The sequence below is a fragment of the Buteo buteo genome, chromosome 27, assembly GCF_964188355.1.
Source record: "Buteo buteo chromosome 27, bButBut1.hap1.1, whole genome shotgun sequence".
NCBI classification, from domain to species: domain Eukaryota; kingdom Metazoa; phylum Chordata; class Aves; order Accipitriformes; family Accipitridae; genus Buteo; species Buteo buteo.
In genome coordinates, this window is record NC_134197.1 from 11,428,404 (window position 1) to 11,441,541 (window position 13,138).

Below are 13,138 nucleotides of genomic sequence, written 5' to 3' on the forward strand. Positions count from 1 at the left end.
TTCCCTCTGAATCAAATCTGCTATCAGTTCTCTCATGTAGAAATGGAAGGCACAAATTCTATAGACTCCTTCATTCTTCTCTTCCTCCTGAAGAAGTGAGTTAGAAGTTCCTTGAGGCTATGCCTTTTTATGTATAATATCTCTCACGTGCCTTACTTGCCTTTGCTAAAATATTTGGGGGTGACAGAACTGTTTTACAGTTTCCTATAGGTACCCATGATGGAAATGGATGGTGGAAGCAAGTCTTTCTTTTTAAAGGAATTTTTCATACCTACTTGTGTTTTTAAAAAAGCAAGTCTCTTTCCTGTGTATATTAGATTACAGTACAATTAATTTTAAAAATTTAGGGCTCTTCAACTTCTAGTGATTGTTGGAATGACTCTCTCTCCTTTGCCTCTATCATTACATATTACTCACAAAGCATCATCTATATGAGAGGCATTTGCTTAAATACAAAGATTTTCCTTGACCAAGTAATTTCACCCTGTGGAAAAGCATCTCTTCCAACATGGTCTAATATGACCATTAAGATCTCAGCTGGTAATAACATTGTCTACTAAGAAATTTTGGCTTCTGTTACTCATTCAGAATTGCACCTTTTGATTTACATTGATAATAATAATGGCATTTAGCATTTATGGAGTTCTTTGCATTGCACTGGAGGATGCAGTTTTAGTAAATCTAAATTGCAAAGTTTTGCCATGCACTGGAGAACAGAGAAAAAAAAATTGCTTCTCTGTGGCTGTGTATCTTTTGTTAGATTTTGGTAAAGTAAATGGTATTGAGTTTGACATTATAACAAATTATAATCCTTTGAACAGTTCAAGTTATTATGTTCAATTAGCTATAAACATGGGACAAACAGTGATCATTTTCCCATTAAAGGTGGGTTAGCCGAGGCTGTAGTGGAGTACACAGTATTTTAAGATCAATGTCACCATAGATTAACTGCACCATATATTGAGAGGCACTGAGGACTCCCAGTACTTGGTTTCTCCAGATGTGCCACATTCTGATGACAACTACACAGGAAACGCTTTCCATGGGCTGAGCCTGCAGCTCCTCACCATAGGCTACCTCACAGGAAAAAAGTCAGAGTAGCTTTGTCTAAGGCATAGCCCAAGGTGACTGTTTGGCTGCTGTGACTCTTGTTCTCTGAGTTCTCTTTGTCTCCTATTTGTTATCTTCCTTTTGCCTGTAGGTTAGAGTTTCACAAGGACTTTCAATTAAAAAAAAAAGCCATGCAATTCATTACCTTTATTCTGATGTCAAAAGATTTCCCAGAGTCAAAATTTATTTTCACATTTCCACGTGTGTTTTAGACTTGTTTCTCTACATCTGGCAAACATAGATGCCAATGGATCATTTTGGAACTGGATATTGTTTGAGGATTTTCTCTCTCTGGTGTCTCATTTGTGCTTACCTTACTCATATTTTCCTCTATTTCAGACTTGCGTTACACAGCTTGGAAAGCAATTTGTCTGGCCTGCTCACTGGCTGAGGGGCAGTGCATACTTGCTGTCTAGCAGTTGGCAAGTCATCTCAGGGTTACCTGTCCTGGAAGGAATCATAAAAGGTTGTTATTATTGTATCCTTTGAAAGGAGGGCTGGTATCAAACAAATGTTTGTGTGATGCTATCTTTTTGTGCTTGTGCAAGAAAGCAAATGTGCTTACACATGGACAGGGAGCAGGAGAGATAATGCCATAGACTACAGCTGGTCACAGGCAGTTGGGGAGGCATTGTTTTGGAGGGAAGAGGGAAAGAGCACTGGATCGGTAAGCCATGGAACAGATGACTTACAGCCCAAAGTTAATAAAATAAGGTAATTCAAACCCCACCTCTTCAGGAGTATGTTCATTATGAACCTATATGCCAGTTTTCCTTCTCTTATTCTCAAGAAAAAAGCAAATTTTCATGGATGGAGAGAAAAGCCTAGTTTTGACCTAATGGAGTTGAAATGCAATTGAGACTAAGCTTGAACATTCCAGGAACATTTAATTGGAAATAGCAAGTGGGGAGTCTATGGAGAGCCACAGTTTTTGCTCATGTGATGTTCCCTTGTTTGCAGATCAGAGATCTCATAATGGTCAATTAGCAGAAGGGTGGAAATAAAAGCAAACATCTTTCACTGTTCTTTTTTGTAACAAAGTTGTGCCTGAAGAAAAAGGCACTGAGACTTTCATTGGTGACATCTGTGCAAACATATTTCTCCTCCAGTAGGCAGTTGGTGGAAAAGATTTCCAAGGCATTTCCAAGGAGTTTTAGGAACCAACTCATGTTCCAAGGTTAAGCACTCCTCACTTTGAATGGTTACATACACCCTGTACTGCATGGCAGCAGACATGAGTGGCATTCAGTAATTCAGGAAGAAAAGTTGTTTATTCAGTAGTCATACAATTCGAGCGTAGAGGCCACTGGCATAAATAAATGAAAGCAATTTACATGCATACATAAAGAACATAGTATGAGATTCCCATTTGTAAAGTGGTGTAATGTACTACAGAGGCTTTTTAGTGTGAAAGAAAGGCATCAGAAGCAATTCTGAAACATAAAAAGCTGACTGTGTATAATGCTCCCCCAAAAAGAGCCATATGAGAAAACAAGGCATCAGTAAAGGGTATTGTGAAAAATATTAAAGCAGCATACTAACAGAAAACCTATTGTGTATTTAGTCCAATATTTACAAAAGGGCTTATGCTCCAGAATTACATTCAAGGAGTAAAACTCTGGGACTTCAATGTCTCCCACTACTCTTAAAGAAGTAATCTTTCTAATTTAAGATACATTAAACCCCTCCAAAAAACTTACTCAGGTGGTGAATTCGGTTATTATTCAGATAGTAAGTTATACTTGAAAGCATTCATAATCTGCATGAAGCAAAGTGGACTTTCCTTCAGCATGAGAAATGGATGCTTTTCCCCAAGAAGAACTATATAAAAATAAAACCAGAAAGTTCCACTACCTTTCATCCATTTTTTGTATTCCCCAGATCACCTTATAAATACAATTAATACAGTACTAGTTGTTGACAGAGATTTATAAAAATGACCTCTATTATTTATTTCTTATGGTGTTGGTGAAAAGCACATATAATGGTTTCTGCTTAAAATTCTTGCATTTTCATCTTCATGAAACAGTATTTTTTGCTTTTCATATTAAGCAAAATGGCCTACTTTATTTTGAGACAGTTTTCAGCAAGTAAAATACATGCATTCAACAGTTGTGTAAACTGTAAGATTCAAACATCTCACAAAAATAAAAGTCCATGTTATAAAAATACAAAATAGATATGTACTAGAAAAGATACGGCTTAAAGTGTTTAGTTTTTAATGTATGATGAAATACAAATCATATATATATTGTCCAGTATGTAAGATTTTGTAATCCTATTAAGAACTCTAGCTTCATGCCAATAAAGTCTCGATCTATAATTAATTTTAGTAAAGCAACATAATGTGTATATTAATATTTTAATATAGTAAGTGCTTGGAGAGACAAAGGAATGTAATTTTGGTAGGCAAAGATACGGAGATGCTACACTTGGTGGCCAGATATTAGCTCCCCTTGGGGTCCTGATTTTGTAGCCCATTAAGCACATTCTTAAGTTTTTTCCTATGGAAGAGGGCACTTAAACTCAACCTGAAGTTTAAGATAACACTTCCGTGTTTTTTCCAAGCATGATTCCTCTTCCAAATTTTTGAGTCATTTCAGTATGGAATCATCTGGCTAGTGAAGTAGTGGATCTGTTTCCAGGCAGTAAGAGAGGAGCTAATGAGCCACGTTCACCTAGATCTTACGTTAGTGCAGTTCGACCCCTCCTTCCCTCACCCCCAATTTGATTTTACACTGAGCAGAGTGAAATTTGGCCACAGCTGAAATTTAATGATCTACACAAAGACCAAGGCAAGACTAAGACTAAGGCAAGGCAAGACAAGATGGTAGATTTGATGGCCTTTGTACTGTCAGGAAAACTTCTGCAAGGGAAGTAGCAGTAGTAGCCCCAGTGGAGGAGCCACATCCCTGCCATTTATATTTGAGTTAGTTACAAACTCAGAAAATGCCATAGCGGAGTGACTCAAAAGACAGCTTTAGGAGTGCTCAGAACAAGAGGAGCATGTTGTAATTATGGCTGGTCTGCATAAAAACTGAACTGTAGAATTCAATCAGTCTGTTGTGTAAACCAAAAATTGCCTTGAGCGAAAAAATTAGAATAACTTCCACAATAGGGAGCATAAGCTATGATTTAGCAAAGTTAAAATTCATGTAATCCTATCATCCTTTTTAAAATATTGGAATTAATATTGTTTGAGACAATAAAAAGTTAATCAATAGTGCCCCTACAAAAATTAATACTATTCCCACATATAAGATCAGCCAAAGGCAGCATGTACATTTTAATCAGGGAACACAAACCCAAGAGCTCTGGGGGGAACCTGGAGTGGTTGTCTAGGAAACAACAACAAAAAACCCAGTCTATGAATACTGCTCTTAACAAGCAGTCAAGGTTCATGCAGACAGTGCAACTTTGCAAGGGGCAGATTCTGAGAATTAGAATCTCTTCTGAGAATTCCCAAATAACATAAAGTTTTTGAAATGTTGCATAATTTAGACAAACAGGTGTGATTCAACAGCAAAAAAACCTGCAGCATTGTCGATAGCCTGAGCCAGTCACCACACCTTGCATATATATTTTGCATTTTTTTCAAGTGGCTGATTTTTTTCAAACCATCTTCACATCCACAGGTAAATAAACACCAATGAGTGTCTGACACTGGCATATTTATTGTAGGTGTTCAATCTGTGCGCGGTACTTGTAAGACAATATTGAGAGCCAGCACATAGTATTGTACTCTCCCAGTTGTAACAGATTGGTGGGATGGGGTACTGGCAAAACATGATTAAAAGGTATATATTTGCTTGGGTTTTAATTTCATGCACATCTTAGCTTTCTGCAGATCAGTCTGGAATGTCAGACAACTGCGACACATCATATCCTTTTATATCGAATGCCCTTAGGTTTTGTTCCAATCAATTACTGGTTTTACTTGTGAAAGGCAAATTGAAAGTTCATGAACAAAAATTGAATCTGCAAATTATCTTACCATCCTGGATATTTGCAGTGTCGAGGAGTCAGCATTAAAGGATGAACTTTGTAAATTGCCTGGTCAAAAAAGAAAAAAGCATAGTGTTTGGGGTTTTTCCCTCCCCCCCCTCACATTTGCAGTAGGACAGTATTATAGAAAGTTGAGAAATTGAAAGTGTTATTGATTGCAACGTTTTTTATGTCATCTTCTTTGACAGGTATTTTGGATCAAGGCTATTGGTACCTGAAAAGAGTCTTTTGACTCTAGTCAAGAAACAGTTACCTATGTAATATTACAGACACAGCGAGTGGTCTTCTCTTTGAACAGCAGGCATGTGTGTTATCTCCACAGTGCAGGAGGAAAGGCCATGCTGATAAGGGGTGATCAGTAATGCCAGTTTCCCTGACACATTTTCTGTCATCCTCCTGAATTTCATCTTCTCTTGGATACCTCTCAACCACCCCAGCCTCATGGAGACAGGTATTAAGCAGGTCTGAAATCTGAATACAGCAACAGCAATATAGATCTATGAATCCTGTGGCTGGTTGGAAAACAGAGTCCCCGTTAGCAGTCATTTCAATGAGCTCTGAGGCGTTTCTGCCCAGATGCAGGTGGCATTTGGCTCGTTTGAAGTTGGGAGGACGGACAGATGGGTGAGCTCCTTCCAGCCCTGGTCTCTGCAGGCAGCCGAGACCTCCCTCAGGTGTCTGAAGGAGGCTCATGTGCCCTTCACCCGCTCTCTTTTCCAGCCGAAATCAAAATCGCAGGCTTTGTCGACAAGCTTTCCTCTCTACACAAAGCATCTGCCACCTTCTTTGCAGCGGAGGGATTTTCTCCTCTGAAAGGTCACCTCAGCTCCCAGCCACCACCGCTGGCTGCCGATCAGGGTTTCTGTGGAAACTTTTCCTTATTCATCAATCTGAAGTCTTCCCATACTATCTGTCCGCAGGGTGCTCTAAATTAAAACTTGAGAGACTTTTTTTCCCCTGCTTGAATACCTGCTCCACCCTGCAGCAGTTAACAGTGACGGACAGCATTTTCCGCACCCAGCTGTCCCCCCGCCCACCCCAGCACGGCCACTCTAACCTCAAATGGCAGCAGGGCCGGCAGTGCCACACGCTTACAAACCGAGCTGGGGGGAGCAGGCGGCCTCCGAAAAGGCTGGAAACTGTGGCGTCTGCTGTGTAAGTGCCTCCAGAAAAGATGCCTGAAAGCAGATTCTGAGGCTCTCTCCTCACAGCGCCTCACAGATGTTGGGGGGGGAGGGGGGTGCCCGCGTTTCCCTCCCAACTGGCCTGGTGTCTTCCCGGTGGTGCCCAGGTTTCTCTCACAAGTGGCCCGGTGGTGTCGCAGGGGTGCCCATGTTTCTCTCACAAATAGGTGTTTCCAACACCCGGTGCCGGCTGGCTGTGCCCGTGTCCCCGAGGGCTGACAGCGGGCCGGTTTCTAGAACCGTCCGTGGGCGGCAGGGAGGGCTCAGCCCTGATCTGGGTGGCTCAGCCCTGATCTGGGTGCCTCAGCGGCGCCTTCACCCATGCTTGCTGCCGGCGCTGCCATACTTCCCCTGACCTTGCCTGCCCTGGAGAACATTAATATGATTTTTTTTTTTTTTTTTTTAAAAAGGGATTTTAGCCCTAACCCTTGTGTAGCCCTAGGGTGACCATGAGATATAGAGCCATACATGGGAAAACACGTTCTGGGAAGCAGTGAACTGATGCTGATCAGTGCATGGCATGTCCTGTCCGCAGCGTGCTGCTGCTGGCTGGGGTGGACAGCTGTTTGGCTTTGGAAAAAGGCACCAGATGTTTAATGCCTGTCTATTCAGTGAGAAATGCCACGAGGCTGTTGACTGCTCAGCCCTTTACGGTGTTTCCCTTATGGTCGCTTTGTTTCTTTTGTTCTTCCTTTGCAAACTAAATGAGGAAGGAACTTGTGAATTAATAGAGGAGGAGGTGTCAAAATTTAAATGATTTTTTTTGCTTGTATTTACTCAATTTGCAACACTTGTCACTGAGGGAAGTAGTGTAGTTACTCATAAAAGAGAAATCCTGTGACTTTTAATGTGAGAATTAGCGAGGCAGAAGGTTCTGGAGGAAACATGCAGTTCTCAACCACCTCAGGAAGATCAATGAAGTTACCCTTTGTACCTAAGTTGTGGTGAGTCCTCTGCTTTCACTGTTAATGTCATTAGCTCATTTGCAAAGGGTTCACTTCTTTTTACAAAAGTCCAGAGCAAAATACTTGAATTAACTTCATAATTAGTTTTTGAAACTTACAGTCACTAGTCATTTCTAAATACATATTTGTGCTATTGATGGAAACCCTCAAAAAGCTTGGAAACCATCCAAATCTCTTAGCTCTTCAAAATTAAGCTAGAAACCTTTGTTCTTTCTATCCAGCCCATGTTACAGACTGAATGCTCTTTTGTCTTTGCATGTATTCATGTCTCCCTTGGTACTTTACTTCAGCAGTGCTCACCTGCTAAATTAATCTAAAATGAAGTTTGCAACCATATATCTGAAGTGTCCAGGCCTCAGAAAGTACCTGAATTGTGATATGGGACAGGGTTCAATTCAGTTATCATTTCTAATACAAGTTTAGGTAACAGCCCTTCATAATTCTTTAGCCAATTATATCTATCTGCTTGCAGACTACCTATCATGTGGTTTCAGTTAATTGTATAGCACCCCATCGAGCTAGTAAATACAGTTGTCCTCAACTTTTGATAGAACAGAGGAAGAAAAACAGATATGAATAACTTTCCTGGTATGACAGATGGGACTGCAGTAAGAGTATGGTCTTTATGTTTCAGTTGCACTAATATGATACAGATCAGCATTACAAAATAAGCCCACTAACACTGTGGGTAAAGAGGAAGTCATTGGGAGGGCAAGGAAAAGAATTTATGAATACCATTTCCTAATTCTTCACTCTAACCACTAAACTCTATTGTCATTAAGATCTCAAAAATAGAGCGTATTGTTATTCCTAAACTGTTATAGTGTATTTTTATTCAAGGTTTTCATCACATATCGTAATGTATTACAGAAGATGTTGACAAAGCAGAATTTCTTAAAGGAATGACAACCTATGATGTGAAGCCTGCTTTATTTACAGTGTCTGTGACTCAGTGGACTGATGACACTGTCACTTGTTGGAAGTTATAAATGGAAAAGGCTACAAGTAAACCAAGTCTCTAGCTTTCCAGTCATATGCAAGGGAAGTGCTATCTGGTAATAGGAAATTATATAACCATGTAAGCACACCATTTTTTACACAGCCCTGGAAGCAATTTTGCCCCCTGTTGTCAATTTTGTATACATGGTTCTTTACTGGGACAAGTGAAATATGCATCAGATACAGGTAAATGTACGGTTGGTGGGTAAATTTCTATAGGAGAAATACTGGGAGAAGTCTGACCCTGACCTTCTTTCACCATGAAGTGTTTTGGACAGATTCTTCTGTCTTTGAAAAAGGAATACAGAATTCCTCTGAATGTGAAGTGAATGAAAAATAATCTCTGTTCAGACAATGAGGAGTTACTTAGTTCTCAAAACATGTCAGAGAACAGAACTCTCCAGTGTCTGCAGTAAAATGGCATAGAACATCTTTAGTAGCTTATTTTCTGGTGATCTGCAGCATAATAGCTGTGGAGCAAGAAGATCCCCTGGTGTCTGTTAATAGTGGTGATTTAAAAAACCACACCAAAACAAACAAACAAACAAGAATCCCCCATTCCTGTGCTAATTAGTGAGTGGCACACTGCAAACTGGCAAGGTAACTATGGCTGGTTTAGTTAAGAAAAAAGTGGTAAGCATGCAGAAAAGTCAGATACGGAGATAACCCTCACACAAAACTAAATATTGCATTTAAAAAAGATACAGTGAGTACAATATTAGTCTCTGTTGCTTTTAGATGTGGGAGGATAATTCATCCATTATGATTCAGGGAGCAGAGGCAGTCACAGGCCATATTTTCTCATTGAGTATTGATGGGATGTATTTGTACACAGTGGTTGCGAGTGTTTTGGATCATTATAGCTATGCCTCTTGTGAAGTGTAGGTGTTTGCATTCCTGACTTTCACAGAGCTGGGAGGGCTTGGAAAAAACAGTCTCTGAGCTGGCTTATGTTGAATATGCGTGTGTATGGCTTTCTTTAGCAGAACCAGGAATCTTTGCCAAGCTCTCGGGTAATGAATGAGCTTGATGAAAGTAGAGGATGTAAAGGTTAAATAGAAAAAGGAAGGTAGATGAGTGCATGTTTCTTGAAGGTTAGCTGTAAGGAAGTTCAGGGATTCAAGCATTAATCATTGGGTTCTGCGCATATTTATCATGGGCAATTACTGGGTACATCACTGCTACCTTTGAAGTGCTGTGTCCTCTCTCCTTCTTCACAATAACCCAGGACTGTATGTTTGTTTTCTTCCTTATTCTCCTGTGTGAAGATAAAGGTTGTGCCCTTCCTATAAAGGTCATGAAAAGGGTAATTTTCCCCTCTGGTTTTCCTTCTGTACCGCTAAATTAGAGACACTGGGATGACTCCTCTGTAGAAGACACAGCTCTGCCTCTAATTTCCACACTTTCTATACACAGAAAATCCACTTTTCTGTTTCTCTGGGAGCTTGGGGAGGTTTCTTTAGTGTTTGAAAATGAAGCATTATTTTCTCTTCCTCACGAGAGGACCCAGCTTGATCTTTTGGCTGCAGTGGGAAGGAAGGAGAGCAGTGCTGTAAAACATGCAGGGCAGGCATCATAGCCTCTTGATGGATGTTTCCCAAGTTGTTGAGTCAACAGCACTATTCAGGATCATTGCCTGGACCCTGGGTTTGCATGATTTCGTACCTTCAGAGTGACTTTTCAAATTGGTTCTAAAGTTACCTAGCATGAATTTTAAAAAGATAGGGCATAAACAGAAGCAGATCTGCTGTCCCTTGTCTGTTACTATCAGAAAAAAGGTATAAGTAGACCATGGAGTCCAGGAATTGTAATTAAATTTGGTGTTTTTTCCAGGCTTTTACAGTTATTGAGGTGATTGTTATTGAAGACATTTTTAGACTTTCATCCTCTTGTAGGTTTTATCTTCCGTGTGTTTGGAGTCAGTGTGAGTGGGATTTCACAAGTATGTCTGTTGTTAACGTTTGGACACCACATTTCTCAGACATTTCATTCTTGCTGTGCTTAGCTGTAGCAGAGATTTGATTTTCCTTCCTCTTTGCTGTCTCTTCTGTAGAGCTTTGGTGTGCTGTTTCTGCAGTGGTTTGTCACTTTGGTCTTTTCTTACACTAGGAGTATTTTCCAAGCAGTTCTGGAATAGCTAATACTGATTTAATTCTGACACTGTTGGTAATGGACACCTTGTTTAGATAGATTATTTGATCTTAAAGCTGCAGAAAAGAAATATTTACATATTATTCCTTATAAGAGAAGTTCAGGTCTTTATAGGGTTCTTTTTTTTAACGTGTACACACTTCCAAATACTGTGTCTTCTAAACTATGAACTCTACAGGGTAGCAGGCTTGCCATTAGCTCTGTTTGCTTGTTTTTCACCAGTAAACAGCAAATTAAATATTAAACCAGAAATGGCAAACAGAAATTGTAAAGGAAGAATATGTGATGCAAACTCTGGCTTCTGGGGAGGTGGAAGGAAAAAGAGAAGAAAATAAAATATCCAGATTTCCAAAATGTACATGTAATCCCCTTGTCTGTTTGAATGTGTTGTAGAATGTAAATCTCTATTACCTCATATTCCTTTGCCTTTCCAGCTGCCTTGCTTTTTATGACACATGCTGCATTCAAATTAAGAGTAAGCTTTGTGACTCCTCTAATCTTTTATTTCATATTTGCATATAAACAGTAGGTATACAGCTCCAAAAGGAATGCAAATATTGCATCTATGTCATAATTAGTATTAAGACATTTAAGAAAAAGGGAAGATGGATTTATGGTTCGCTATAAAACATTTTATTGAAACAGCTATTTATCATTATAGATATTAACTCAAAGTTGTCACCAGCTGAGTGGTGGTTTTGGAGATTGCATGATAGGGATGAAAAGAAATAAGCCTTCCTTTTGTCATAAGCTTCCCTTATGACAAAAATGGACTGTCTTGCTTTGTACTGTGGTCTACTAAGATATTAAATCGGATTTGCTTATTCATCTATGTAGCAGTTATATGTAAAATGTTTTCATCCATTTCATAGACCTATTAGTAACACCAAAATGTTGGTATGTTTAATACTACAGGGCAGACTGTCTCACAGTTCCTGTTGTTCTCAAAACAGTGTAGGGTCAAGGAGACTCTTGATGTGTTCTTAACATTATTTCCATATTCTTTAAATGCTTTGCAAGTTTGTATAAGCCTTACTTGGATTTTCCTGGTTTTAAAAAAAGAATCTCATCCTCAAGGAACTCCGTGTTCTCTTACAAATTTCTTTTAAGATGAAGTAACAAAAATTAGGTATCTCCCTCAAGGCATTTCTTTTCAGTTAAAAAAAAAAAATCATACAAGAATTACTTTTTGATAGGCTTTTCCCCAAGGCTTGTTAGCTGTACAGAAATCTGAGTAGGTCTGGTTATCCTGTGAAGATTGTGTTTCATGTCTTACACTTTCCAAACTGCTTACTGCCTGTGATAGACCTTTCAGACTTTGCATCTTGTAACATTCTTTGTGGTGAAGTGTACTGGCAAAATACTCCTGCAAGATACAGTTCTTTTATGCAACTTCAGTACATGCTTAGTGGTGAGTATGCTAAATTTGGTTGTGTAGATCCACCACCTGGGGATAATGAAAACTTGCAGTGGGGCAGAGAGGCAGTAACACTCTACTGTTCGTTGTTTCTCTGTCCATTCCTTGGGAGTTCTGTTGTTGATCATAACACCAATAGTAGTAAAAATTCACAGAGGATCTTGTTGGGTGACTTTGCAGTAGCATCCCTGTAGTCTTTGTTTTTCATTTGTGCCATTGAGATCTCGTTTCTCATGGCAGTTGTATTAGGATTTGAATAAGAGAATCTTATGCTGCTCTGTACTGTCCTTGTGTGTTTCTGACGTAGCTGCATGCAGTCCCCCTCTGCTACATGAATTCTTATGGGGAAAATGGTTTTACTGTTCATTGAATCTCTAACTAACTGTTGCATTTTTCTGGAAAGCATCTCTGACATGTAGCAGGGTATGCCTATAACAGGTAAGTGAGCTCTGCCTCAGTGTGAGGGTAGGGAGAGAATCATTCCATTCTGATCTTTGCATTACCTGCAGGCTTCACATTGACATTTTTCTCTGTTGAGGTGGAAAGGGACCACTTGCATCTGTTTATTTGATGACAAGTTTTGATGGTTACAGATGGGGTGAATGGGATTTGACCTAGGAGCATATGTGTGAAAAGTGATACAGTCTAGTGCCTTTTCTTTGGGCAAACTGCTTTACCATATGATGAACATTCAGCCAGTCACTCTTGATAAGTCTTGCTGCAAGTGACCTAGAACTTTTTTTTTTTGTTTCTGTTCCTTTTATAATCAGGCAGGCAGAAACATTTGCTTTGATCAGTCATCTTTCTATTTTCTTCTTCCTTTACCCCCAGGTACCGGCTTTTATCATTTCCCACAGCTCCATGCACACAAACACTATAAACAAGTAGTAAAGTGTCTGAGTCATCAGATATAGTTCCTAGGGGAGTCCTGCAGAAGAGAAGTAGATCCTGACTTTTGCTGCTGTTGCTGTGCTTATGTTAAGAATCCCATGGCACTGATCTGGTACTCATTTATAAGAAGAAAAATTCATAACCAGATGAAGAAGTTCAGGAAAATCAGACTATTTGTAATCTTCTGGTGGGTCTTAAGGTGCCTGCGAAACGACAGATACATATATAGCAGTAACTGTTTCCCATTGGGTTTTAAAGCAAAAGCGGGAAATAACTGCTGTCATTAACTACTAAATTTGCATATTTATTATATTATGCCAATGAAGAGCAGGATTGTGAATAAACTAATGCTATAATTGACAAGGGATGTTTTCTGGCTGGTGCCTTATGTAGAATCTTATTGCTGTGACAATTGC